This window comes from Hipposideros armiger, unplaced genomic scaffold (assembly GCF_001890085.2).
Source record: "Hipposideros armiger isolate ML-2016 unplaced genomic scaffold, ASM189008v1 scaffold_88, whole genome shotgun sequence".
Taxonomy (NCBI): Eukaryota; Metazoa; Chordata; class Mammalia; order Chiroptera; family Hipposideridae; genus Hipposideros; species Hipposideros armiger.
Genome location: NW_017731438.1, coordinates 3,139,317 through 3,165,862, shown reverse-complemented (window position 1 = coordinate 3,165,862; position 26,546 = coordinate 3,139,317). Strand labels below are relative to the sequence as shown.

The 26,546-nt window shown below is 39.8% G+C and overlaps 1 pseudogene; it reads left to right on the top strand.

The window, feature by feature from the left end:
• The first annotated feature begins 1,701 nt into the window (after positions 1-1,701).
• LOC109383804 (inhibitor of growth protein 3 pseudogene) lies at positions 1,702-4,439 on the top strand (annotated as a pseudogene).
• The last annotated feature ends 22,107 nt before the right edge of the window (positions 4,440-26,546 follow it).

Genomic DNA, 26,546 nt, shown 5'->3' with positions numbered 1-26,546 from the left:
TGATTGTTTGGTTCCTTGGTAGGAGCTTGAAAAACACAACACCTTTAAAACCTCACCACACTGAGAACATAACCTTCCTCTGATGAATGTCTGCTTTCGAAGTTGTTTGAGGTGAATCATTACATTGGGACCAAGACTGTTTGCACACCACATTGTTGTAAACAATCCACTTCTCATCACCAGTTATCAGTCGCTTCAAAAACGGATCGTTTTCCTCACGTTTAATGAGCATATTGCAGATGTTTATACGCGTCATCAAATGAACTTCTTTGAGTTCATGTGGAACCCAAATATCAAGCTTGCTTACGTATCCCAGCTTCTTCAGGTGGTCGTGATCACTTGAATGATGGATGTTCAATGTTTCTGCAATCTCTTGTGTCGTGTAATGTGGGTTTGACTCAATCAATGCCTCTTTATTTTGTCGTCATCAGCCTCGGTGGGCCTTCCTGACCAAGGATCGTCATTGAGATCAAAATCACCAGCATGGAATTTCGTGAACCATCGTTGGCACTGACATTCTTGTAGAGTATTGTCACCGTAAACTTGATGCAACTTTTCACAAGCCTGATGCATGTTCTTCCCTTTATGGAAGTAAAACAATAAAATATGGCAAAAATGCAGTTTGGTCTTCCATCTTCAACTTGTTGTAAAATCTCTAAAACTCAACCAAATTGCTCATTTTTTTTAGAATGAAGCTAGAACTGTCAGCTGTCAAATGACATAGCAATAACATAGATGCGAATGACTCTATTACTTCCCAAAATGAACTAGTGCCATCTGTCACAAACACGCGTCATGACTTTTCCGACAACCCAATATGTCCTTAGCAGTTGACATGGGTTTGTTTGTCAAGGCGCAAAGTCCAAAGCAGGGTGTGGATTTCAAATATACAACATGTTAGAAAACCCTTGGCTTAGAATTACTTTATGTTAGAAGTGGAGATACATGAGATCATACCTACATCAAATACCATTCTCAGATTATTCTTTTACAACTCAGAGATGTGTTCTAGCCCAGTCTTTGCCACCCATTGAACAGGTTACTTTGGGTGAGGGGCATCTCTAAAAGGATAAATTTGCTCAGTGGGGCCCCATGTTCTTTTGAGCTCTAACCTATGCTTCCAGAATTTAGCTGTGAAACCATGTTAGCTTAAGATGTCCTCCAGTGGCCAAAATTATAATTGCAGATGATACAAACATGGAATTTCTGGTTGTAATAAGAAACCTAACTTCTATAGTAACACAGTGGTTACCCTTTTAAGTGAAATCATGCAGGCACCACGATTGCCACACAGGCCCTCAGTAAACAGTGCGAATTAGCGCCACGTACAGCTTGTCCTCGCTGTACTCCAGAGGAGCCTTCCCGTAAGTGTCCAAAGAAACCTTGACAAATGTATTGACTGCAGTATTGTAATAGCAATAAATTGAAAACAGCCCAAATGTCAATGGGATAGTAGCGTGTTTGCACACTGAAATGCTATACAGCAGTAAAAATTAATTACCTAGAGTTACAGCTCTCAACCTGTGAGTGGAACTGTTAGGTCACAATGTCAGTGCATCTCAAATGCAAATTGCCCTCCCGAATAGTTTTACCCATCAACTCTCTTCCTAGCAGTGCGTGAGAAGTCCCATGTCCTCACATACTCTCCAGATGCTTGCAATTGTCTGACTTCATATATATATATATATTTTTGCCAATCTGATGTGAAATTCTACTTTATCTTTTAAAATAAGTTTTCTTCTCATTACTGGAGAAGTTAAGCATGGGGAGGGGATGAAACTCCGGCAACAGTGAGTGACACAAATAAACCCGTGGACCCCTTTGTTCTGCCAGCTCTAAAGACGACGATGTTGTGCCTAGAGTACTACCTGGAAATGTTGGAGCAACTTACACGGACCTACGGCGCCGCTTCACCTGGATGGACTAGAGCTGGCAGTGGGTCAGCTAGAACAGAGAGTCAGAGAATTCTTTATGAGTGCAAAAACCAAACCAAACCAAAATAAAAAAAAAACCGAGAGAAGAATGAATGGCCTCATCATAAAAGATTACTGTAAGGCTTCGGAAGATGCAGAGAAGGTGCAGCTGGCAAACCAGATATCTGATTCGGTAGATTGACGCTTGACAAAGCTGGGTCAGGACCTGGATGTTTCAAATGGAGCTGGCAGCTGATAATGCTGGAATTACAGAAATGTTAGAGAGGTGCTCTTTGGAATCAGATACTCCTTCACGGCCAGGGAACAATCACCATGCTATTCATGTACTCCCATGGGAAAAAGGAAATATAATTCAACTTCCCACTATCCGACAGCAGACCATGCTCCTAAAAAGAAGCTGACATTGGAAGCTCTTCTGTCCACCCTGACATCAGATGCCTGTAAGGAAAATACACTAGGTTGTCGACATAATAATTCTATGGCCTCTTCCAACAACGCTTACAACATGAGTCCCACCCCACCTCTGGCATCCTGTCATATTGGCTTATTACCATTAGGAACTCATGCAGGGGGAACTACCGTGGTAGCAGCACGACAGTTCAAGCCACAGCTCAGATGAAAGAGGGTCAAAGAACACCAAGTTTAAATTCCAGCTATGAAACATTGGAAAATAATGACTTCCAGCTGGGAGATGAATTTCTAGTGCCCAGGGAAACAGCTGGCTGGTCACCATCTTCAGCACTCGTGATGAATTTTAATGCAGAATGCCAGTTCCTCAGCCGCAGACTTATGCAGCGGGAAAAAGCAAAAACAACAGGACTTCAAACCAGCAGTCAACATCTTCCTCCTTCTTCTCCTCCTCACCACATCCTTCATCATCCACCGTTGCCCAGAAATCTCTCAACAAACAGCTGTGGTACCAGAACCTGATTCTCACAGTCAGGTTGATTGGACTCACGGCCCAAATGAACCACAGTATTGCCCTGGTAACCAGGTATCCTACGGTGAGATGGTGGGCTGTGATAACCGAGATAGCCCTATGGGATGGTTCCATGATAGGTGTGCTGGACCGACACAAGCACCCAGAGGAAAATGGTTCTACCCACAGTGCACTGCTTCAGTGAAGCGCAGAGGCAGTCAGCACAAATCAAGGTGATTTCATTTGAGGAAGAAAAAAATCTTCAACTAAACATCTTATAGAGGACTTGAAAAAAGAAGAAAGAGAAAGAAGAAACAATGCATTTCCAGGCAACCACTTAAAGATTTTCATAGACAACCTTGAACTTGAACTTTACGGGTTGTATTTTAATAATGTAAGGACATTATTTATGCATTTCTGGTGTGCTATGACAATTATTCCAGGTAGTCTTGGATTATTTCAGGAGCCAACATACGCAGACATTTGTACTGTTTAACCATTTTCTCTATGGGCATTCTATAATTTAGACTTCAAAGAATTCCAATGATGAAGATTTTAGGAAATGGCATATTCAGTAGGTATATCCTGCTGCATGTACTGTGCTCCAGAGCTGTTCTCTAACACTGTATATAAATGGTTGCAAAAAGGAAAAAAAAAAGTCAGCTTCTAAAGAGAATTTAAGACTGGTTTTTTAAAGTGCCTTTGTAATAAGCTTTGTTTCTTTGTGAAACGAAATTCAGCAGGCTGAAGGAAATGGTTCATGTGATAAAGTGGGCTGGTGTCCTCTAGAGTACCTAGGTACAAAAACAGAAACTCCTGTAGGTAAAAACTAATCTGTGCCAGTCGTCTTTATATGTATGTTTCTGCATCTAGACAGAGTGTAGTTCATGAGCATGGGCGTGGGAAGGATTGAAGGAGAAAGGGTGTTACAGTGATACATTTTTATGCCAAATGTGTTTATTTTTTGTGTGTGCAAGTAATCCTTAAAATTGGAATTGTATTAGGTGTTAAAATAAAGTTTTAAAAAAATTTTAAAAAGTTAAAACATGTGTTCTACTTTTGCCATTTGATGTTCCTCTTTATGAATGGCCTGTTCAAATCTTTGTTCTATTTTTCTACTGATTTGAGTGTCTTTTCCTTATTTGTTTGTATGAGTTCTTTACAGATGGATAAGAAATTTTCAGTGGATATACACCTTCCACTTGTGACTTGTCTTTTAACTTTTAAAATGGCTTTTTTTTCATACAGAAGTTTTACACTTTAATGTAGTCAAATTTGTAATTATTTTTCCTTTATGGCTTGTTTTACCTCTTGCATGTTGTGTTTAAGCAATCCTTTTCCACTTTTAAGATATACAGATATTCTACAAAATGTTCTTTTGAAAGTTCAGAAACTTTTTCATCTAAGTGTTTTTAATTCACCTGCAATTATTTTTTGTGTATGGTGTGAGGTAGGGAGCTAGTTATAGATAAAGAGAAAGAAAATTCTCTTTATCTGTAACTAGGAGCCTCTTTTTCTCTACTGTCTCTATGGTGTTGGGTTGGAATTGGAAGTATCATTATAAACTTATGGTTTTTAATATATAGATGTAGACATAAATATATATATATATATATATATATATATATGTAAATATTTATTTGCTCATGCTTTTATTTTCTTACATTTCCTAGATCTATCCTCTGAGAAATTCTAAAAGCAGTGACACCCCAGTAACAATGTACACAGTTCCCAGGCCTTGGTTTCTAAATGCCATTTTCCACTAAAAGGAGCCAGGGCTCTTTGGAGACGTGGTTGATTCCATCTAGAGCAGGTAGAGCATACGATGAGTCCGGAACATCTCGTTTAGCAGAAAGGAAGGAAGTGTTCAGAGAATGATGAGGACATGTCAAAAGAAAATGGAAGCCAGCTTAAAGAAGCCCTCACTGGGTGAAAAGGATAACTATTGCATTGTTTTGTACACCTAAAACTATTAATAATAATAATAATAATAATAATAATAATAATAAAAAGAAGCCCTCACTGACCAAGTCTGGGGCAATTTGAGCATTTGTATAAATAATTATAATTAAGGATTATGATGCATAAGATAAAATAAGAATGCAGGAAGTACATGCTGATATAAATAAATGCATCAATAAATATTCAGATAATACAATAAATAAAGGGGAAAGTAAAGTAAATATATAGTGGAAAAGCCTGGCAGATCACTAGTGTAACCAAGCGATCACAGTTAACATTACCGGTAACGGGACAAAAAATGCATCCTGTGCTAAAATAAAGGCATTGCCTAAACTTTGAGTTTTGGATTTTTTGTGTGTTTTATTTATTTTTATAATGGCTTTAAGTTTCTCTCTGTCTCTCCCTCTCTCTCTCTCTCTCTCTCTCTCTCTCTCTCCCTCCATACACACACACACACACACACACACACACACACACACACACACACACGCACGCAATAGGTATAGATATATCAAGATGGCATATAAATGTTTTTTCTTAGTGTAAAATCTGAAATTTTTTTCATGGCTATCTTTTTCCTCCTCAATACAGGACCCCTTGTTCCCTGTGTTAACAATTTAATATGTATCCTCATATTTTCCATATTCATATCATCCTAAATAGATGTATACATGAATAAAGTTATATTGTAGTTTTTCTAAGCCAAACTGGAAACCTAGAACTTATTAAAAATAAAAAGAGAGAGAGACATAGTTGATGCGTAAAATGAAAGCTGTAGTTTGGCAAAAGACAGTATAAATAAAAAGCTTCTTATACATTGAATAAAACAAAACAGAACAGATAAGGTAACCCAGTAGAAAAATGGACAAATGATATGAGCAGAAAACGCCCTACAAGATCAAATCTAAATGGGCAAGAAGTATAGGAAGAGGTAGCCGCTTATGTGCAGTTAGGGAAATGCAAACTGTGCCAGCAACAGTGAGGTAGCACTTTATACCCATTAGATGAGCAAAATTAAAAAGAGCTATGTTGCTTGTGGGAACAGTTTCTCAGTCGTCATTGTTGGAATTGCTAAGTGCAAAGTGGCAATAGATATTCAACCAGGCACTTCCTCCCCTGAATATCTCTGTCTCTTGGAAATAAACGCAAATATACAAGGCTATTTATTACTACATTGCTGTTAGCGGCCACTAACTGGAAACAAACCGAAGGCCCATCGATGGGGAAATGGTGGACAAAATTATGAATACTCGCCATAGAATATGATGCAGCTATTAAAATAAGGGAATTAGAAATTGACCAGATGACTTAAAGGGATTTCCAAGAGGAGCTGTTGACTGAGAAATACATACATTAAAGTTTATATAATGATTATTTTTATAAAACACAGCAAGCCTCAAGCATCTTAAAGCTTCTGTCCATGTAAGTCTTATTCTCCTGTGTCCCTATTTATTCTCCTACCTCGCCTGGTCTGGTTTCTAGGTCCTTCTCTCCATGAAAACAGCTCCTGCCAGCCTCCACTGATCTCAGAGGTACCAAATCTAATCATCGCTTTTTTTTTTTTTTAAGATTTTTATTGGGTAATTGGGGGATGGGAACAGTGCTGGGGAATTGGGGGAAGGGGAACAGACAAGTTGCTGTCCTTTTGTTCTTCAGTCTAGTTGTGGAGGACATTGCTTCACTGGCCCAAGTTGGCACCATCATTGCGCTCTTCCCGGGCGAGGCAGATCAGTCGCCGGCTTCTGGACGGCCGCTCACAGCGGCTGCTGGCCGCTCACGCTGGCTGCTGGCTACACACAGTAGCCCATGGCAACCCACTACCACAGGGGCTGCAGCCTACACCATCGCTGGCAACTCACGGCAGCCCAGCTCCAGGTTGAGCTGTTGTTCAGCATCTTAGCTGTGGAGGGCAGTGTCACTGGCCCTCATATGTGGGATCCGAACAAGGGCCCTCTGGTGTTCCAAGCCAGCTCTTAACCAACGCACCACTCGGCCGGCCCTAATCGTTACTTTTTAGTTCTTGTCTTATTAATCTCTCAGCAACGCAGGAGACAATTGACCGCACCCTGCTTCTTGAAATGTTCTTTTCATTTCACTTTGGTGACACCACGTGCTCCTGGCTTTCCTCTCTGCTTGATCCTTCTTGGGTTTTCTTGATCTCCCAATTCAGTAATCCTTGGCTTAGTCTTGGGTCTTCTTCTCTCGCATACTTTCTCCAATATTACCCTTCCTGGTTTCCATAGGCTAAGACTCCCAGTTTTTAAATTTCCACCCCGAACCTTTAATCTCCAGGATCATAAGCCAACGATTGATTAATATCATCACCTGGTCATTTTGTGTTGCTCCCCAGACCATTCTTTCCTGTTTAAGAAAACGCCACCCAAAACTTGCTTATGCCAGAAACTTGGGAATTGTTCTCCGCACCTCTCTTTTTTGCCCTACATGTAGTCTGCAACCACATTCTATAGAGTCTATCACTAAAATATAACCCAGATTGGGTTCTTTTTCTCTTCCTCTGTAGTCCCTCTTGTCCGGACACTTGTAGCAGTTTCCTGTCTGATTCCCTAGGTTTACTCCTCTCCGCTCCAAACTATTCTCCACATATCACATGAAGTGGACTTTTATATATTTATATGTATCAATCTGATCACATCACTCCATGTTAAAACTTTCAGTAGCTTCCCATTGCAGTGAGAAACAATACTAGCTTAATAACGCCTAAATGTGCCTCCATGCTGTGCCCTAGCTGTATCTCTAACTTAGGCTCTAGCCACACTGACCTTCCAGATTCTTCAATGTACCAACCCCTGCCCTACTTCAGTACCTTCAAATTCACTATTTCTTCTGCTGGACAAGCTCTTTCCTTCCATTTTTGATCTGATGTTTGCCAACTTATTCATCATGTCTCAGTTTAAAGGTCACTTCCTTAGAGAAACTTTCCCTGACTGTCTATCTAAAAGTGTTATTCTTTCTCATAAATCCCTCTTTCATCTTCTCCCCGCCCCATCCTTCTTTACAAAGCACTTAACATAATCACTGACTATATTCATCTTTTTACTTTACCAGGCTGCAAGCTTCATGAGAACAGAAACCAGCATCTGTTTTGTTTAAGGTGCGTCCCTAGCATAATGCCTCAGTATGGGCCCTTGTATTCATTCATTGTAAGAGAACTTGGGACTCTTAGCGCCAACACAATAGAACTTCAGTTTTTTTGCTCATATTAAGTTCAAAATGGATGTTTTTGTTGGACAGCTGTAGAATGTTGGACATTCTACTCCATGCAGTGTCCGAGGAAGCAGGCTGATAGAGGCACCGCCATATTCGACGTGTGGCTTCTGTAATATCTCTAGATGTAAATATCCTGTTGGGAGACAGCAAAAAGGGAGAGTGGAGAGTGTTATGGGAGATTTTTGTGGCCCAGGCTTGGAAATTGCTTGCATTATTTTCTCCCACAATTCATTGGCTAGAAGAACTTAGGCACATGGCCTCATCAGGGAGGCTGTGAAATCTAGCTTAGTTGTGTGCTCAGAAATAAGAGGAAAAAGGATATTGGCGAGCAGATTGCCTGTCTCTGCCATGGCACTCACTATGTTTTTGTTGAATAAATTAGTAATCAAAATTTCACACATGAATGTGGGATTTCTTTGCTTCTGTTGTTTTTTAAAATGCATTTGAGAACTACTGTTGGAGATAGTAGCTATTCAGTCAGTGATCCTCAGTGTAGACATAACTCAAGATTTCCTCCAGGAATATCTCCACTCTGATGCTTACCCTGAGTCAGTAAGACTAACTGAACTTCAATTCAGGGAACTACACAGTACAACTTACAGATATTTCTGTCAAAAGCAGTTATAATGCCTTCTGGTACCTGAATAATTAACTCTCAGGAATCAGTAGGACTCTGTTTTCTGGAGCAAATCATTCTCTGAAGGTTCCGAATAGAATGTGAATTGTACAACATTAAAAAGAAAATCCTAGGCATACTAATTTTTAGGTGGCTTTATTCCCAACTAACATATGGATATTATAAGGTTCTTATGTAAAGGGGTCAAATATATGGTGATGGAAGGAGAACTGACTCTGGGTGGTGAACACACAATATGATATATAGATGGTGTATTACAGAATTGTACACTTGAAACCTATGTAATTTTACTAACCATTGTTGCTCCAATAAATTTAATTTTAAAAAAAGGTTCCTAGGGTTTGTGTGGTGCTGGGAGTAATATTTTGGTAGCTCTAAAAAAATTAAAAAATATAGTATACATAACAAAGAATCTAGGAAAAAGCAAATGTGCAGTTTAAAGAAAAATTTAAAAAATATTCACATATCCGCCAAAAAGACCAATAAGTAGAATATAACTATGCCTCAGGAAGCCTTTGTCCCCCTCAAATCTCCCAGAGGTGACCACTCTCTGAAATTTGTTTTAATGTATTTTCTTTCCTTTATTTAAAAAAATCAAATCTTTGCTTCTTTGACTTTCGTTTTTGACTTTTACATATACAGAATCAAAGTGTATATATTCACCTGTGACTTAATTCTTTTACTCAACTTTATATCTTTGTGATTCAAATATACTGATGAATGAATAGTACATCAATTTTAACTGTTGTATTTATATTTCATTGACTGAATATGCTATACATAATTGGCGATTTTACACAACTTTTTACTATATGAAGAATTCCAACCATACATAAATATAGAATAGTATACTGAATCTCCCTGTACCCATTATCCAGGTTCAACACGTACCACTCATGACCAGTCTTGTTTCATCCATATCCTCAACTCCCTCATTCATTCTCACCAGTATTATTTTGAAGCAAATCCCATATATCATATCATTTCACTGTATCTCAATATATAAAATACTATATATGTATTTCTAAATTTCTCTGAAGAATTGAAAAAAACCCCATAACCACAATACCATTATCACACCAAGAAGATTAACAATAATTTTTAATACCATCAGATCTTACTGTTCAAATTTCCAATGACTCGTGCCATTTTCCATTTTTGTTTTTCTTTTTTATGTTTTCTTTTTGGTTTTTGTTTTTTTAAGAAAAATCAGGATCCAGATAAGGCTGTGATTAACTGATGTCTTTAAGTCTTCTTAAATCTATAGTTTTACCCCTCCCCCCTTTTCCTTGCAATTTATTTATTGAAGAAAACCTTTGTCATATATTTGGTTGTCGAAAAAGTCATGATGCATTTTTGCAATGAAAAACAGAGAAAAAATACGTCATGACTTTTCCGACAACCCAATAGAATTGCCCACTTTGAATCTTGCTGTTTACATCCCCAGAGTGTACTTTGACATATTATTCTGTGTTCTGTATTTTCTATAAATTAATATTTGGATATAGAAGTTTGGCCAAATGCAGATTTTTTAATTAATTAATTAATTAATTAATTAATTTTTGACAAGACTATAGTTCTTTCGTGGAACAAATAAAACATGGTTGTCTTCTTTTGGAGATGTTAGAAGCTGTTGATGCTTAATGCCTAGATCAATTAATTTATTAGATGTTACTATTTATCCACTCAAGTGTTGGTGAGCATTTGGGTTATTTTCAAGTTTTTGCCATTGTGAATAATGTTGCTATACATATTCTTCTGCTGCCTTCTGGTTAATAACTTGAACAAGAATTTCTCCAGAAATGGAATAGCTGAATTGTAGGGTATCTTCAAGTTTAACTTTACTTGCCAATGCCTGTTTTCCAAAGCAGTTGTTCTAATGGATTCGTTCAACAGCAGTGGAGGAGAATTCTTAGGGCTTCACTTCCCTGTCAAGCTTGTTTTGTCCATCTGCTGGATGTGTAATGGTATTTCATTGTGGTTTTCATTTTCACAGTAATGGAGAGGGGTAAAAGGAATTTAGTGTAAAAGCTTTATGTGACTGAGGACATTCCTCACCATCTAATCTGAGTTGGCTTTAATAGGACTTATGGAAGAAAGAATGAAATCCAGATGTTTGTTGCTCCTTATAACTTCATAAAACAGGAGGGAACTGGTGTTCCCTCCCCACGCCCAAAGATGGAGTATATATTTCTTTTACATTTTGTGTATGCCTTCTGGAATTTTGAATTGGAATTCCATTTCAACTATTCCTAGAAGAACTTCCAAACACCACAGTTTTGATAATAGTAGTATATCCTCCATGTGGGTTGAAGTGAGTGAGCCTACAGAAGAGTAGCTCCGATTTGGTAGCGTGGAGGAGATATTCTAGTGAGAAGGTTGTTACACTGCAAAGCTATCATTTTCATGGGATGGGAAACAGGATTAAGGTAGCAAACCAAGATGAAGTTCTTTTGTTCACGCCATTACTCCAATGGCAAAATTACAAAGCTTGTAATGTAGAAGGTTCAGTTCATTATGCCTTAGGTGAAGTGTGTTAAAAGGCCGGTCAATACCATGACAAACACAAAATTTAAGAGACCTTGTCTGATTTTGGACTCTCCTTCTTTAGAAGAAATCTGGTAGTAGCTTATTAACGGTGTAGGAAAAGGCTATGGGATGGAGTGCGAGCCAGTCCTTTCACACTGTTTGGGCACTCACTCCTCAATAAATGTCTTCATTTATTGGTCGGTTGATTTTGAGAAGATTGGCAATTTGTTCTTATTAAGGGATATTTATGGGAATGTTGAATGTGTAACCAATTTGGCAGGATATGCACTTTTAAACTGATGTAAATCCTTAAGTAAATGAATAAAGCTCCAAAGTTGGAATTTCAAGTGCCTCAGATCACAGCTGGTTTTCTTTTTGGAATTCGTCATCACAGTGGCTGAGTGAGGCCGACAGAAAATACCGTTTTCTTCAATGCCTGCTGTCTTCTTGGGAGGAAATCTAGGGCAGAGGGTGGAGCTTTATTTCTAGGTCAACAGCTGCCAAGGTTGACCCCAAACAGCTTCATGACGAGGGCGTTAAGTAGCAGGGGTTTTTGGAAATGCACAGCAGCACTTTTGGTTTTTTAAAAATGGCCCTGGAGGTGGTGGTAATGGGCGTGATTGGCATTTAGTGCTTGGGGGTCAGGAAAGCAAAAAAGTCTTTCAATGAGTTGAGTGCTTCCACCCAGCAAATAATGGTGCTTCCCCAAATGCCAGTAATCCTGCTGAGAAACAGTGCAGACTTATTCTAGGGAGTAAGTGCTTTGGTCTTTGGATTTTATAGAAATCCACAAGTTTTTAAGCAATAAGTGATTTTTTTAGTCTCTACTTCATGAGAGATGAATCTAGAGTTCAGAGCCCAAATCAGTTCTTTCATAGTGATATAACCTTGGCCTAGCTACTTAGCCTCTCTGTACTTCAATTCCTCATCAGTTAAGTAAGGATAATCTTAGTACTGACCTTATGTAGTTGTTATGAAGAGTAAATGAGTGAATGCATTTAAAGCACCTAGAAAGTTCCCTAGCACATAATATTTTTTTCCCCTCATTCCTCTTGGGAACACTTGTCATTGCCCAGCAATTACTGCAGAAACATCACTCTGACATGGGAACTCTCTGGAAGGGTCCAACAATACTTTCCCCAGGGTGAGACAAATTCTTATGATGCCAAGTCACTGCAAAAAACCCCAAAAGGGATCATGGTAAGACAACAGAGGGACATCATAAAGATAACTGACTTTCTGATTTTGTCTAGGGATTGGCAAATTCTAGTCCTTAGATGAAATTCTGTTTTGTAAACAAAGTTATATTGGAACAGCTGTTCTCATATTAGCTATGATGGGTTTCCTATAGCAGAGTTGAGTAGTTGCAACAGAGACTGTATGGCCTGCAAAGCCTAAAATATTTACTGGCTATTCCTTCACAGAAAAAGCTTGCTGACCTGTGGTTTAGCACATAATTTACCTTATGCTATGGCTACTTACCACTGTCACTTGGTGACCATTTCTAAACAGAGTTCAAAGATCAAAACAAAGAGTTTCTATAGTGATAATAATACTGATGATAATAGCTAACATCTATTTGCTTACTATGGCTAGACATGCTTCTGAGTATTTTACAGGTCTTAACCACTTTCAAATAAGTACCTAAAGTAATGCCTGTCAGTACCATCCTCAAGTTTATTCAGTTAGTTACTGGCAAAATCAGACTATGAACCCAGGCAATTGCCGGATGTTGAGGAGAGACTTTTAAACGTGATAAATTTATAGTAAGAAGAATCTAGGAAACTATAATTGGGCAAAGAAGAGTTTAATTATCTTGGAGTTTGCTTTAAGATGTAAAATAAATTCATTATCCTCAAATCAGTGTATAATTTCAATACAATCACAATAAAAATATCAAGTGGGAATTTTAAAAGTCAAATTTAAGATAATTTAAAGTTTATTTGTAATGTAAGAATAGACAATAATTTTTGAAAAAGCAATTACAAGATATCAGATCATCTTATAAAATGATAGTAATCAAAACAGTTGGTTCTTGGTAGATGAATAGATAAATAGCTTGATAGATCATAATAGAGAACATTCAAAGATATATATGGTAAAATAATACATGAGAATTTTAAATCAGTGGGGAAAGGATGAATTATTCATGTGATAAGTAATACTGAATGACTTGGTTTTCCATTTGAAAAATCAGTAAGGTTAGATCCCTATGTCACACCGTAATTAAAGAAATTCTTAATTGGTTAGATCAGCGCTTCCCAACCATTGTCATGCTTTTGCATCACTAGAGTATAAGTTGGTTACAAGTGGCTTCAGTTACTGATCCCTTCAACAGTTAGGCACAAATGGTGGTGACAGAATTCCTAGGCTTGTTGATGTTTTCCACAATCATTTATGAGCACAATTGCTCATGTACCCTAGTTTTCTGTGAAAAGATTATAATTTTTTATTTGTTTCAACAACTCTAAAAAGGTTAGGCTTACCTTCAAAAACAAAAACAAATGAACTATGAATATTAAAATTTCTTATCTGTGTCATGAATAAGAAAACGACCTACTCTGCATTCCTTGTGCCCTTCTTTAACTATGTGTTCTTCAACCTAAATATTTTAAGTCCTCAGGTAGATACGGACATGGGAAGATAAAAAAAATTATCACACACACACACACACACACACACACACACGGAGCATTGCATTAAATGTCTAAATGAAAATGTATTAAAAATGTTTGAGCATTCCACGTCTGGTCAAGATGGAGGAACAAGGATAGATTTACCCTCCTGGCTGAAACAACTAAAAACCAACAAAATAAATGACATAATAGCTCTCAAGACTTGCACATCAGCTAAGAATGGGAAGCTTATGAGGTGAGCCTTAGGATTGTGCCAGCTTTCTGCCTGGAGAAAGTTTCCCAGTCGTGGCGAATGGAGGGGGAACCCAAGACAGCTGACAGTTGCCTTGAGGTGAGTAGGTACAACTGGGAGGGCAGAGAATCCGAGGCAGTCAGACCTCCAGGGATGGAGTATCAGAGAGGAGCAGGGAGCAGAGATAGATAGATAGATGGATAGATAGATAGATGGATAGATGGAGAGAGAGAGAGAAAGGGAGAGAGAGAGAGAGAGAGAGATCTCCTGAGAACTGCAGAAGATCTCACTCAAGGGTTCACCTGAGTACTGTTTAGCATATGTGCATGAGGAAACTGTCCATGGCGGGGCAGAAGCCATCAGAAGACTAGAGAGAACAATGCCCAGAGCTCACAAAGAGTCCAAGATGGTGCCCATTTACAGCAACCAGAGTACAAAACCTCATACTCCACAGGGCAGTGGCTAAAGTACAAAGAAGGATCTCCCCTCAGTAGTGTGGGAAAGCTAGCCTTAGACTAAACATTTTTCTAGTCTTGTCTATCAGAGCTTAAAACAAGATCTGAAAGGAACAAACAGTTTCCAAATAACTTTACCACAGCACGAAACAAAGGTCAAAAATATTTTCTGGAGTACAAAAATATCCAGGACCCATAAAAGAAAACTCTCAATGTCTGACACCCAATAAAAAAACCTACTAGGCATACAAAGAGAAGAGAAAATAAATCCCACAGTGAGGAGGAAAAAAAATCATTTAATCAAAATGGATTCAGAAATGAAATAGATAAAATTAATAGGCAAGGACATTGAATGTATTATTATAGCTGCATTCCATAAGTTCAACAAGGTAGAAGAAATATTGAACATGTTAAGTATAGACATGGAAGGTATTTTAAAAATCAAATTAAATTTGTGGAGGTGGAAACTGCAATGTCTGAGATGAACAATACATTAACTGGGAATAATGGCAGAGTACATATCGCAGAAGAAAAGCTCTGTAAACCTGGAGATGTAGCATTAGAAACTATCCAAGTTAAACCCTGAGAGAAAAGGGACCCAAAACAAAACAAAACCAAAAACCAATAACAACAGGACATCAATACGACCTACTGGATAACTTTAAATGGCCAAATATATGGTAAAACCTTGGATTGCGAGTAGCTTGGTTTGCGAGTGTTCCGCAAGACGAGCAAGCATTTCTAATACATTTTAATGTGATAAACGAGCAATGTCTTGCAATATGAGTAGTTTGTTTCTGGAGAGAATTATGCTCTCAAACCAAGGCATTACTGTATATGCAATTAGAGTTCCCGAAGGAAGGGAGGCGGTAGAAAAAAATTATTGAAAGAAATAACATCCCCAATTTTACAAATATGATGAAAACTTCAAACCGACAGAGTCAGTAGGTTCAATAAACCCCCTACTCAGGAACCATGAAGTCAACTGCACCAGGTCATCGGGACATCCATCTCATGATCAAATTTACTAAAACGAGAGAAAAAGAGAAATCTTAAACCCAAAGAAATACATACAGACACACATACTCAAAATTTGCAAGAAATATTGACTCATTCACAAATCCCAGGTAAGAACTCCCTAGTTTAGATCAAGAAGGTGAGGGCATGAGGACAGGCTCATGGTGAGGGAGACGTAACAAATCATACTGCAAGGCTGTACTTAAAGTTACTGCCATCCATGAAATCCCCTTATGGCGAGAATCCTGATACCATATGTTTCCACGTGTGCTTCTGGGATTGGTCGGGTCACGGTACAAATAGAGCTCCTAGCAGTTGTCTAATATTTTTCTCCTTTGAGAAGGGATTGGATGAGTTTATAGGCTACTTGGTGAATGTATCTTTTGGGGGAGTCAAACACTGACCATGAAAAAGCAGTTTGGATTCTTGATGTGGTAGACCAGACATACAATGAACGCGAAATACACAAGATTCTTATTTTTGTTGCACTGTGGGGTTCAGCTATGTTAGGACCAAACCCTGCCAGTAGGATCAGCTTCCCTCTTAAATAAATTCACAACCATGAATACCAACGGTGTAATTTATTCTTGGAGGAAATACAATTTGGGGGCACTAGAGGTCTCCACCTTACCATACAACACACGACATCTCAGGAAAGCCTTGAAAGAACAGTTTCCATGGCAACAGTGAGTGGGTGTCTTGTCCCTGGGGGCAGGAGGGGAGGGGGTTGAGGAGAGGGTAATCTGTGTACCCGTGGGGGCAGCTCAATGGGTAGTTGCTACTTTCTCTTGGGTGGATGTCATCTGTTGGTGTTTTGAAAATACTGACTGAAATTTGAGTAGGCTTCTCTGGACTTAGATTTTCCACTTGTTTTTCAGATTTATATCTTTGGTTGGACACCCAAAGCTTCTTAAACACTGGAAAAAAACCAATGACCACGTGGTCATAATTACAAGCATTTGCAGAGAAATTCTCTTTTTTTTTTTTTGGATTTTAAATGGACTTTTTCCAAACAATGACATCCCTGCTTTTAAATTAATTACATGGTGCTGTTTTCATTTGAAAGGACCCCATCTGATTTCAGAGAACCTTTGGTTTATTAAGAAGAAAGGAAAAGATGCACCTCTAAAATCTGTGAGGCCGAATCAGTATGAAAAATTCTTATTAATAGAGTGATAAAATTTCCTGGTAGTTGTCCTTGCCACAGGATGCTGACAAATTACTAAGAACGGACAGGAATGCTTAGAATTCTGTCAGGTGTAAATCCCCACATACTCTCTCCTATCAGAAATCAGTCAGGGTGTCTCTGGCTTCCTCAAGGAGACAGGAAGCAAAGCTACGGCTGGTTGTTCCTTCTTGTTGCCATCATGTCATTCTTTCTCTCTAGCCTTGGTGGGCTACTGCAGTAAGGGGGAAGGAAAACCTGTCTACTGCTCCGTGCGGGGTGCTTCCCAACCCTCACCCCACTCTTGGCACTCAATTCAGGAGCTGTGAGTGCCCTCTCCATCCAAACTCTCATGGCTTCTTATGGATTCATAGAGGTTAAAGGGGGACTTGGTGACTGATTCCATTATAACTAGAATCAAATGTTTGAAAACTCTCTAAAAGCCTCTGCAGAGTTGTTATATATTCTGTGCTTGATTAGTTCCAGCTCATGCAGTATGTTAAATGTGAGTTTAAAGTAATAAATGCAAGTAATTTTAAATTTTAGCTATTTCTCCTTAATATATCTCAAGTAGATTTGTGTACTGCTATTTCTTGATTTTTAGACTTTGAGGTTATATTTTGCCTTCCTACTGATGAAAATGAGTATTTATTGTACCTTCTCCCCCATGCACATACCCTCTGCTCCCCCCATTCACCCAATTAGGTTATAACTCTTAATTTGATTAATTTTGTATTTATATAATTACTAGCATGTGACTATTACAGTGGATCTATTTAATGTATTATAGTTACCTTTGCATTTTTGAATAAATGTAGAACTAATAATTACTTCATTTATTAATACTCTTGGTTTTCAGTGTATCTATCACTAATTTATCCTTAAATCTCAGACAGAACTGAAATCTCTTATAATACACTTCCGCACACCAGATATTCCCATCTGTATGTTTGTTTTTTTCCCCTAAGGGAGAACCTTCTTATAGCCCTTTGTCACCCTGCTACAGTCTGAACTGGTCGCTCTCCAGGGCTACACTACAGCATAGCTACTGCCTTGCAACTTCTTTTTATAATTTTTCTGGGAATTTCTTTTGCTTCATTCACTCTTCAGTTGGGTCCTCTGTTTCCAAGTTCTTCTGTCTTAGTCTTTCTTGCTTAAGTTCCCTTCTCTGGTATTATAACCCCTTCCCCCTCACACTTTTTATTTTTTGTAAAATACATCCTCTTGATAAGGGGTGCAGGAGAGGTAAATTTTATATCCTAACACCTGAATAGCAGTTTTGGATAATGATGGAATTTTATGTTTAAATTTGTTTTCTTAGGGTTTTGAAGACATCATTCCATTGTCTTATAGCTTGCAGTGTTACTATGAATAGTCACATGTCATTCTGTTCCCCAATCTACTGTATGTGGCCTCTTTTTTGTCTATGGAAGGTTTTTGGATCAATTTCTCTCTTCTCTTCTCTTCTCTTCTCTTCTCTTCTCTTNCTCTTCTCTTCTCTTCTCTTCTCTTCTCTTCTCTTCTCTTCTCTTCTCTTCTCTTCTCTTCTCTTCTCTTCTCTTCTCTTCTCTTCCCTTCCCTTCCCTTCCCTTCCCTTCCCTCCTCTCCTCTCCTTTTCTCTTTTTCTTCCCTTCCCTCCCCTTCCCTTCCCTCCCCTTCCCTTCCCTCCTCTCCTCTCCTCTCCCTTTCTCTTTTTCTTCCCTTCCCTTCCCTCCCTTTCCCTTCACTTCTTTTCTCTTCTTTCTCTCTCCATCACCAATGTTCTAAAATTTCTTTTTTATGTGCTTCAATGGGGATCTTTTCCCCATTAATTTTACTAAGCATCAGAATAGTCTGCTAAAACTGAAAACAGTATTTCAGTTCTGAGTAATTTTCTTGTACTATTTCTTTTGCTACGTTCTGCCCCTTGATACCTTTGCTTCTCTATATGAAACTCCTATTATTTGGACATTGAACCTCAGGACTGAAATTTTATCTTTTTTTCTAACATTTTCTAGTTCTCCTTTTGATTTATTTTCTGGGAGATTTCTTTAACTTTATTTTCCAAACTATTGGATTTTTAAAAAATTTCTCTTATTTTTAAAATTTCCTAAATAATTTTTCTTCTCTGAATGCTCACTGAATTTTTTTTATAGCATTCAGATCTTTTCTTGGATGTAATATGGAAGCAATACTTTCTTTTGTGTCTCTGAAGATGATAATAATTGTTGTTATTATGATTTGGTTTTCTCCAGGTCCCCACGTTTTCTCTGTTGTCTTTGTCTTCTCTCAGGTTTTTTTTTTTCCTTTTAGTTTGGTTTCTTTAAGGTTAGAGCTTTTCTTCAAGTGCTTGGCAATACTTTGTTACTTGTATCTGTTCACATTTTGGAGAAAAACACTAAAATGATGATTGGGAATTTTCAGTGCTTGGGATGGGTTGTTACATTGGTGGAACTCACTTAAGGTTAAGGAGGCAGGAACCCAGCCATTTCCATATGAGTCCTAACTGGCTAGGTCTATTGGCCTTGCCTCTTGGGCTGACCAGTTTCCTCAGAAAGGAATCCTATAATCTCCAGCTGTCGGATAAATAACTATTCTGGAAATGAAGTGAGGGAAGGTAACTGGGGTGGGGGGAGGTCTCCCCATTCAATATATGAACTTTAACTTAGTCTCCCACCTTTTGACATACACAGTCAGACAATTAAGTTCGTGAACTCATCCTGAAAAAAGCGCTATATACCTCACTGCTGAATATCACTATGGTCACCTTGGAAGTACTCCCCTTGGGAAGCTATGCACCGATGCTGGTGCCTAGTCCACTGTTCAAAGTGATTTTGGAACTCTTTTTCTGGAATGGCCATCGGAGCTGTCATTGTATTACCCTTGATGTCCTGAATGTCATCAAAATGTCTTCCTTTCAATGTTTCCTTTATCTTTGGATAAAGAAAGAAGTCGTTGGGGGTCAGATCAGGTGAGTAGGGAGGGTGTTCCAATACAGTTATTTGTTTATGGGCTAAAAACTCCGTTATAGACAGTGACGTGTGAGCTGGTGCATTGTTGTGATGCAAGAGCCATGAATTGTTGGTGAAAAGTTCAGGTCGTCTAACTTTTTCATGCAGCTTTTCAGCACTTCCAACTAGTAAACTTGGTTAACTGTTTGTCCAGTTGGTACAAATTCATAATGAATAATCCCTCTGATGTCAGAAAAGGTTAGCAACATTGTTGCAACAAGTTCATGAATTTAATTGCCAGACCTCGTAATGACTTATGCCCAGTCTCCACTGAAGGTCCCTAAATTCAGATCTTTTCAAGGGAACAAGTCTCACATCTTCTGTTGGCTGCTAGATTCAGTATCTTTGCTTAATGGAGAAGGTGACCCCAGAAGGGCTAACTGCTGCCTTTAAAAAGTTTCAGCCTATCCCCCCGTCTTCAGCTTCACCATACACAAATGTTGCCTCCTAGGATCTTTTGTGCAATTCAAATTTCTGCTTCTTTCTAATCTATGGAATAAATAGGCCTCAGATTTAGGATTTCTCTTTTTACTGGGCCAAGTGTTTTTGCAACTACTTTTTAGCTTCCAAAATTTTAACATCTCTCATTTCTGTTATCTCTTTTCTTGTTCACTTTGTCCTTTTAAGTAATATACCTTTCTTAAAAACAATTAAGTGAGGTCTGAAAGGAAGTGGATGAAATGCTATGTTCAGTGCACTGTTTTTTTATTCCCTCAGACAACATGATAGCTAGATGAGTCTTTTTGTCTTAGTTGAGATATTGGGTTGTCGGAAAAGACATGATGCATTTTTGCGACAAAATACATAGAAAAAATACGTCATGACTTTTCCAGCAACCCGATGTAATTCACATGTCTTTCTTGTATTAATTACAGTTATCATTTTTACTTGTGCCAGTATTCTGTTTTCTCTAACTTCATGACTGTTCTGATGTGACATAATTTGGTTTCCCTTCTGCCTTTTTGATAACTTTCCTCTTAATGAACTTCAGTTCTTTGAGGTCCCTCTTAAGTTGTAACCCTTAAACTCTTGGCACGGCCTGGTAATTTCAGAATATGCATTATTATTGTTCCTAGGTTCTCTATTTTACCTTTAATCCACTACCATGTCTTCTGTGGGGAAGTTGAGGCCTTAGTGTGCAAGCCTGGAACTGAATAAGTCTTTCCAATAGAAAGAACACAGTATACTGTAATATATAACAACATTCCTCAAATTAGGAGAGTATTAGTGGTCTGAAGGTTCTTGGTACACATTTGAAAGTTTTATATGTATACACACATGTGCACACACATATGTATGCATGTTATTTTGGTTATATATATATATATATATATATATATATATATATATATATATATAAAAATCACACAGATGACTGCCTTTTAACCAATTACTACCATGAGATTTCAGAGGTATGCTATCCAACATGGTAGCTACTAGACACATGTGACTGTTTAAATTTAAAATAAAGTAAGTAATATGAAGAAAATTTAAATTTAGTTTCTCAACCACAGCCACATTTCAAGTGTGCAATAGCCACGTGTGGCTGTTGGTCACAATTTGGTACAGCATAGATACCGTCCATTTCCATCATGGCAGAAAGTTCTGTTAGACAGTGTGAAAGTCAGAGCTTGTGGTGCACTTGTTCATGGCTATGTTGGCTCAACTGGAATTACATTGCCATATGCTATAAGAAAAGAGCTGAGGTGTGCTTAAGCATTTATGACAAATGAAGGTCAAGTGCATCAAGACACATAGCTGATTCTTTTTTGATAGTTCCAATGGAGAAAAGCGACGGATGGATTGAGTCCGCACACCTGACCATGCTCAAACTCAAAAGAATTTGCACTGTGGTAGTCAGGACACATTTATATCGGGAGTGGTGGTTTAGTTTCAGCCTCCCAATGTCACCATCATGTGAAGTTAATATTGTTAATTTCAGTGTTATTATTTTTGTAGTTTTATTGGTATTAACTTTTACAAATCATGCTCTTACTTTGGTTTTATAGCTACATAAGAACAATAAGGTAGAGTTTATGTAATTTTTTTTGCTTGTTCATATTTATGTTTGATCCCCATCTTTGGTGATCAGATAGAATTATTTTTCCTATAATAGAGGTCTCTTAATTATTTCTGTATAATAACAATACTGATGTATTAGTGGGTGCCTATTATACATTAAGTGGTCTTTTAAGTGCTTTGCATGTGTTATCTCATTCACTTCTCATAACGCCCCTGTGAGGTTGGCACTATGATTGTCCTCATTCTAGAAATGAGGGGACTGAGGCACAGAGTGCTTGAGGGACTTGTCCAGGGTTAGCGCATCATGTAGTGGTGAAGCAGGGATGTGAAATGGCCATTCTGACTCCAGGACCCACCTACTCCGCCAGGGTGCTGAGTTGCGCACTTCCTCACAAAGATAAAGAGCACGGGCGTTGTGATGAAACAGCTCTGTGGACAAGAAGTCTAACCTTTCCAAGCTTCAGTGTCCTTAGTATAAAAATGGGGCAATCGTGCTGTCTTCAAAGTGTTGTTCTGAGCAGTAAGAGAAATAATATATGCAAAACACCTCACTCAGCACCTGGTACTTGGCAACATTTTCTCGTAAGGAAATCTTTTACTCTGCACTTGCCAGCTAGAGGCTGGACCAGTAAGCGCTTCAGGTAATGAAGTGAATACATTCTAATGATGTATTTTTTTTCAGTGTCCATAAATACAGTTTTATTGGGACACAGTTCCATTCATTCATTGACATATTGTCTATCATTTCTTTCCTGTTGCAACGGCAGAGTTGAGAGGTTGTGACTGAAACCACATAGCCCTTGAAGCCTAAAATATTTACCCTCTGGCTATTTACAGAAAAAAGCTTACCTTGGCTCAGATGACTCTTTTTCATTCCTTGGGGAAGGGTCCACTTTCCCGGGTCATGTTGCTGCCTTCATGATTCTGGAACAAAATCAGGGTTCTGTGAACAGAACCCTGGGGGACGATGGCTGTTGGGAGGCATGTAACAGGGTGGGCTTATTGGGAATATTATCGTAGCTAACCTGTTTCTCTGCTGCTGTATTTTATTGCCAAAGCTTCATCAGCAAGAGAAGTGATATAGAAGGCAGAGCATGGAGAGGCAGGAAACAGGTTCTTCATGTCCCCGGTGGGATGTCACCCCATCTCCCGATCAGGCCCCCCTTGGAGGGTGTTCTCCCTATACAGAAACAACCTTGGGGGTGCCTGCTCCATCCCGAATGTCTTGGGGCTGTTTGGGCTTTCTTATAGCTACTCTCATCTGAGAAGACATCATGAGGAGGGAAGCATTCCTGACCACTGTCCAGTGGGGTGGTCAGCACAGGCCTCAGGCAGGAGGCTGAAGCATCAGCTGGGCCCTGGGGAGTGGGTTGGTTTGGGGTTGTTTACTCCAAAAGATGTGGGAGGACCTCTCAGGCTGGTAGGAGAGAATGAGTCAAAGTTCTGGGATAGGAATACGTATCAGGTATGTAGGGAACAATGAGTCAACAGAGCCTGATGCTAGTAACTGCGTGGTGTGTTTGTAATGGTTTAGTTAATATTCTGTCTCCCTCCCCCCTCCTCTCTTTCACACACACACACACACACACACACACACACACACACACACACGAGACCACTCAGGACTCTGGGCTCAGGGCTTCTGAGGGTACGTGGAGAATCAGGGCAGCCAGGACCCCGCCTCATTGCTAGCCCTCTTGGAGACTGGACGTGTGTCCCTGAGGAATTGAATGCATTCAGCAACTTGAGTTCCCTGGCCGCTTTTGCTTGGGGGGGGGGTGCTCCCACCTCTGTCAGGATGGCTCCCTGAATGAGTTCGGTGAGTTAGAGAACTGACACAGGACTGAGTTGAGTGTTTCCTACAAAACTAACTTCCCAGAGCTTGGAGGACCCTTCCATAACTCCAGGATGTTAGAGCCACTCTCGGTGTCCTCAGAATTGGTTCTTGGTCCTTCTTCTAGCGGTCCCCCATTATGGTGAAAGAGCACGCTCTCTATTGTGGCTTCGGTGATGGCTCTGTACCTCCCAGCTTCTGCTAGTCATCTCTCTTGCTGCCTTGTGGCCTCTGCTTTGATGACTTCTCCTTTGGTCAACAAGAAATTCCCCAACAGAGAGAATCTGATACCAAAGTTTGGTGAATCACTGCTGGACAGAGAGCACTCACCCCTGGGCCTTGTCCTCAGCCAGTCCCATACACTGAGAGATGGTCACAGCTGAGTGCCCACCCACAGCGCACTTCACTCATCCAACAGGTGTTTACTGAGCATCTGCCTGGGTGATAGGACTGGTGATAAATGGCAGGTGACATATGCTTTCGAAATCACTCATGCTGCGGCACCAAGAGCAACACGACCTTGACTCCAAAACACGTGTGTGTACATATAAGCGGAACTCTTAGGGTAAAACAAAATAAGAAGTCTCTATTCGTTTTGCCTACTTTATTATTTTTGTTCATTCAGACTTGCTCTGTGGGGCTAATTCTTCCAACCTCTGAATGCTCATAAGTCTCAAGACTTTACTGGTTATTTTCAGGTGATTGACTATGTCCTCAGTCACAGTTTCCCCTCAAGTCCCATTTCAGCAGTTGAAATGTTCAGTGCCATGGAGTAATCCAAATCCACTTAAAGTAAATCTTCACTCGTTCTCCAGGTCAAGTGGGCTGCATGCTGGCTGTTTGCCGGGGGCAGGAGGGAAGCGGTCAGCTTCTTTATGCTTTGTCACTTTCCGTGCTTTAGTCTTCTCCTTTTCCTGCTTGATAACCATGGTTCTCTCCACCGCCCCCCGCCACCTCTCCCAAGTTGGGAGAGGAGAGGTAAAGAGTACGGGATGGTGGGAGAGTCCTCCTTGATTTGCACTGTGGTGAATGGACTTGGGCATTTTCTGGGCCTGGTAGGTGATTAAAGCTGATGCTTTCTGTCACAAGGGTCCTTGTGAGGCCCTTCCCAGATGGATGTTCTGAATACTGACACCTCTATTGGCGATTTTTGTACACATGCAAAGGCGTCTCTGTTCTGGCTGATGCTGTGCGACTTCTCCTGGTGCATGTAGGCACTGGTGGTCAAAGCCTCAGCAGAGCGGCTGCCCTGGGTGGTTTTGCTACCAGGCTTTGAAGAAACCCTGGGCAGCCTCTCACTGGACCATACCTGGTACATGGGAAGCTCTCATGCCTTCCCTCATTTGTCTGTGTGTGCAATAGAGCGTCCATTAGATCAGCCAAACTCTCAGTCCTTTTATCTTCCTAAAGGAAACACTGATTGTTCTTTTTCTGATACCTTTAAATGGGCCCCAAGGAAAAGTCCTCATTTCTACTGTCAAGATTGAGTCTAGGCAGAAGCCCCCTGTGGGAGAGAACTGGGGGTGGTAGTGACAGGGCCAGGCTTCCATGACACTGTCTCCCTGGGCTTATTTCCTAGAAATGGGGCAGGTAAGGCCAGGTGTGAACCTAAACCAGGTGAGTCAACTGACACCTCTTCCTAGTCAATAGGATATAATACTGTTGGAGAGGTGCTACAGGCTGGAGTGAGGCAGGATCTGATGTTCAGGGATCTGGGTTCAAGTCTCCACTGGGCAACTTTCTACTGTGACCATACGTCCCATCTCCCCAAGCCTCACCCTCCTCATCTATTAAATAGGTGTATTAATAAGCAATTTCAGAGGGCTCCTATAAGAATAGGACGCTCTGTGTAAGTCTTTTGTGTACTCTAATATACAAGGTGAATATTAATATTGTTAGTCATCCAGCAAACTTATACAGGCAACATTTACTAAAAGCCAATTATGAATTAAATGTGATTTTGGGTACTGTGGATGATGGTGGTGGTGGTGGTGGGGGGGAATACAAATTTGGATGTTATCATTTCTAAGAGCCAACTCTTAGCAATGTGTCCTGGGTCCTGGCGGGGGTCTCTGGGCAGCATGAGAATGCTGGCTGCCTGGGCAGGGTGTGTGCAGGGACCCCGGATGAGGCAGAGGACTGCTGAGAGGGAAAGAGGGGGCCTGAGGCCACCTCAGGTCTGCAGAGGGTGGAATCAGTGAGTGTCTGTGTGTGTGGAAAGTATTGCTCATCGACCTTTTGCTGCTTCTCAGATTAGAACCAGAAAACGTCCGCATTAGAAGGGACCCGAGATATTATCTTTGCTGACCCCCTTATTTGGAGTCCCCAAAAGATTAAATGACTTGTTCCAGGTTTCAGTGAACGAGAAGCAGAGCCATTTCAGAACTCAGTTGTCCCCTCGGGGCCCTTGTCCCTTCTCGTCCTCCTTCAAGTGGGTGCATTTGCTTGACATCTGTGAACACTTTCATCTGGAGTGAGAGAAGTAGAAGCATGGCCTTCCGATAACTAGAGATCTATAGACTTGATACTATTTTCAGAACAAAGGACCCCAACATCTGAATCGATGCTTCTGAAGTCAGGCGCCTGCTTCCACTGCATTTGATGAGGTCCTCGGAGCTCATTTCAACAGCATGTCTAGTTTTTATAATAATCACAATAGCCTCAATCGAGCCATGATAATTTTATAGCATGCCTGTCAGGCTGTCACCATGCCTTTATTACTGCTTCAAGGTAGCATGACATCTCAGCCCTTTGGCCTCCTGCAATATTTTATTTTCCTCACCAGGCTCCTCATGTCTGGAACAGCCCAGTTTCACACGCATTTGCGGATTACTCTGCATATAGGTCACTGGTGCCAAAGTGGAAAAAAAAAAAAAAAAGCAGAGCAGTCCACCAAAAGTTTAACTTTAGACTCACGTTTAATTTGAAGTTAAAGACACTAACTTTGCCCTGATTGGTTCTTTCGTTCCGGTCACCTTTTAAGGGT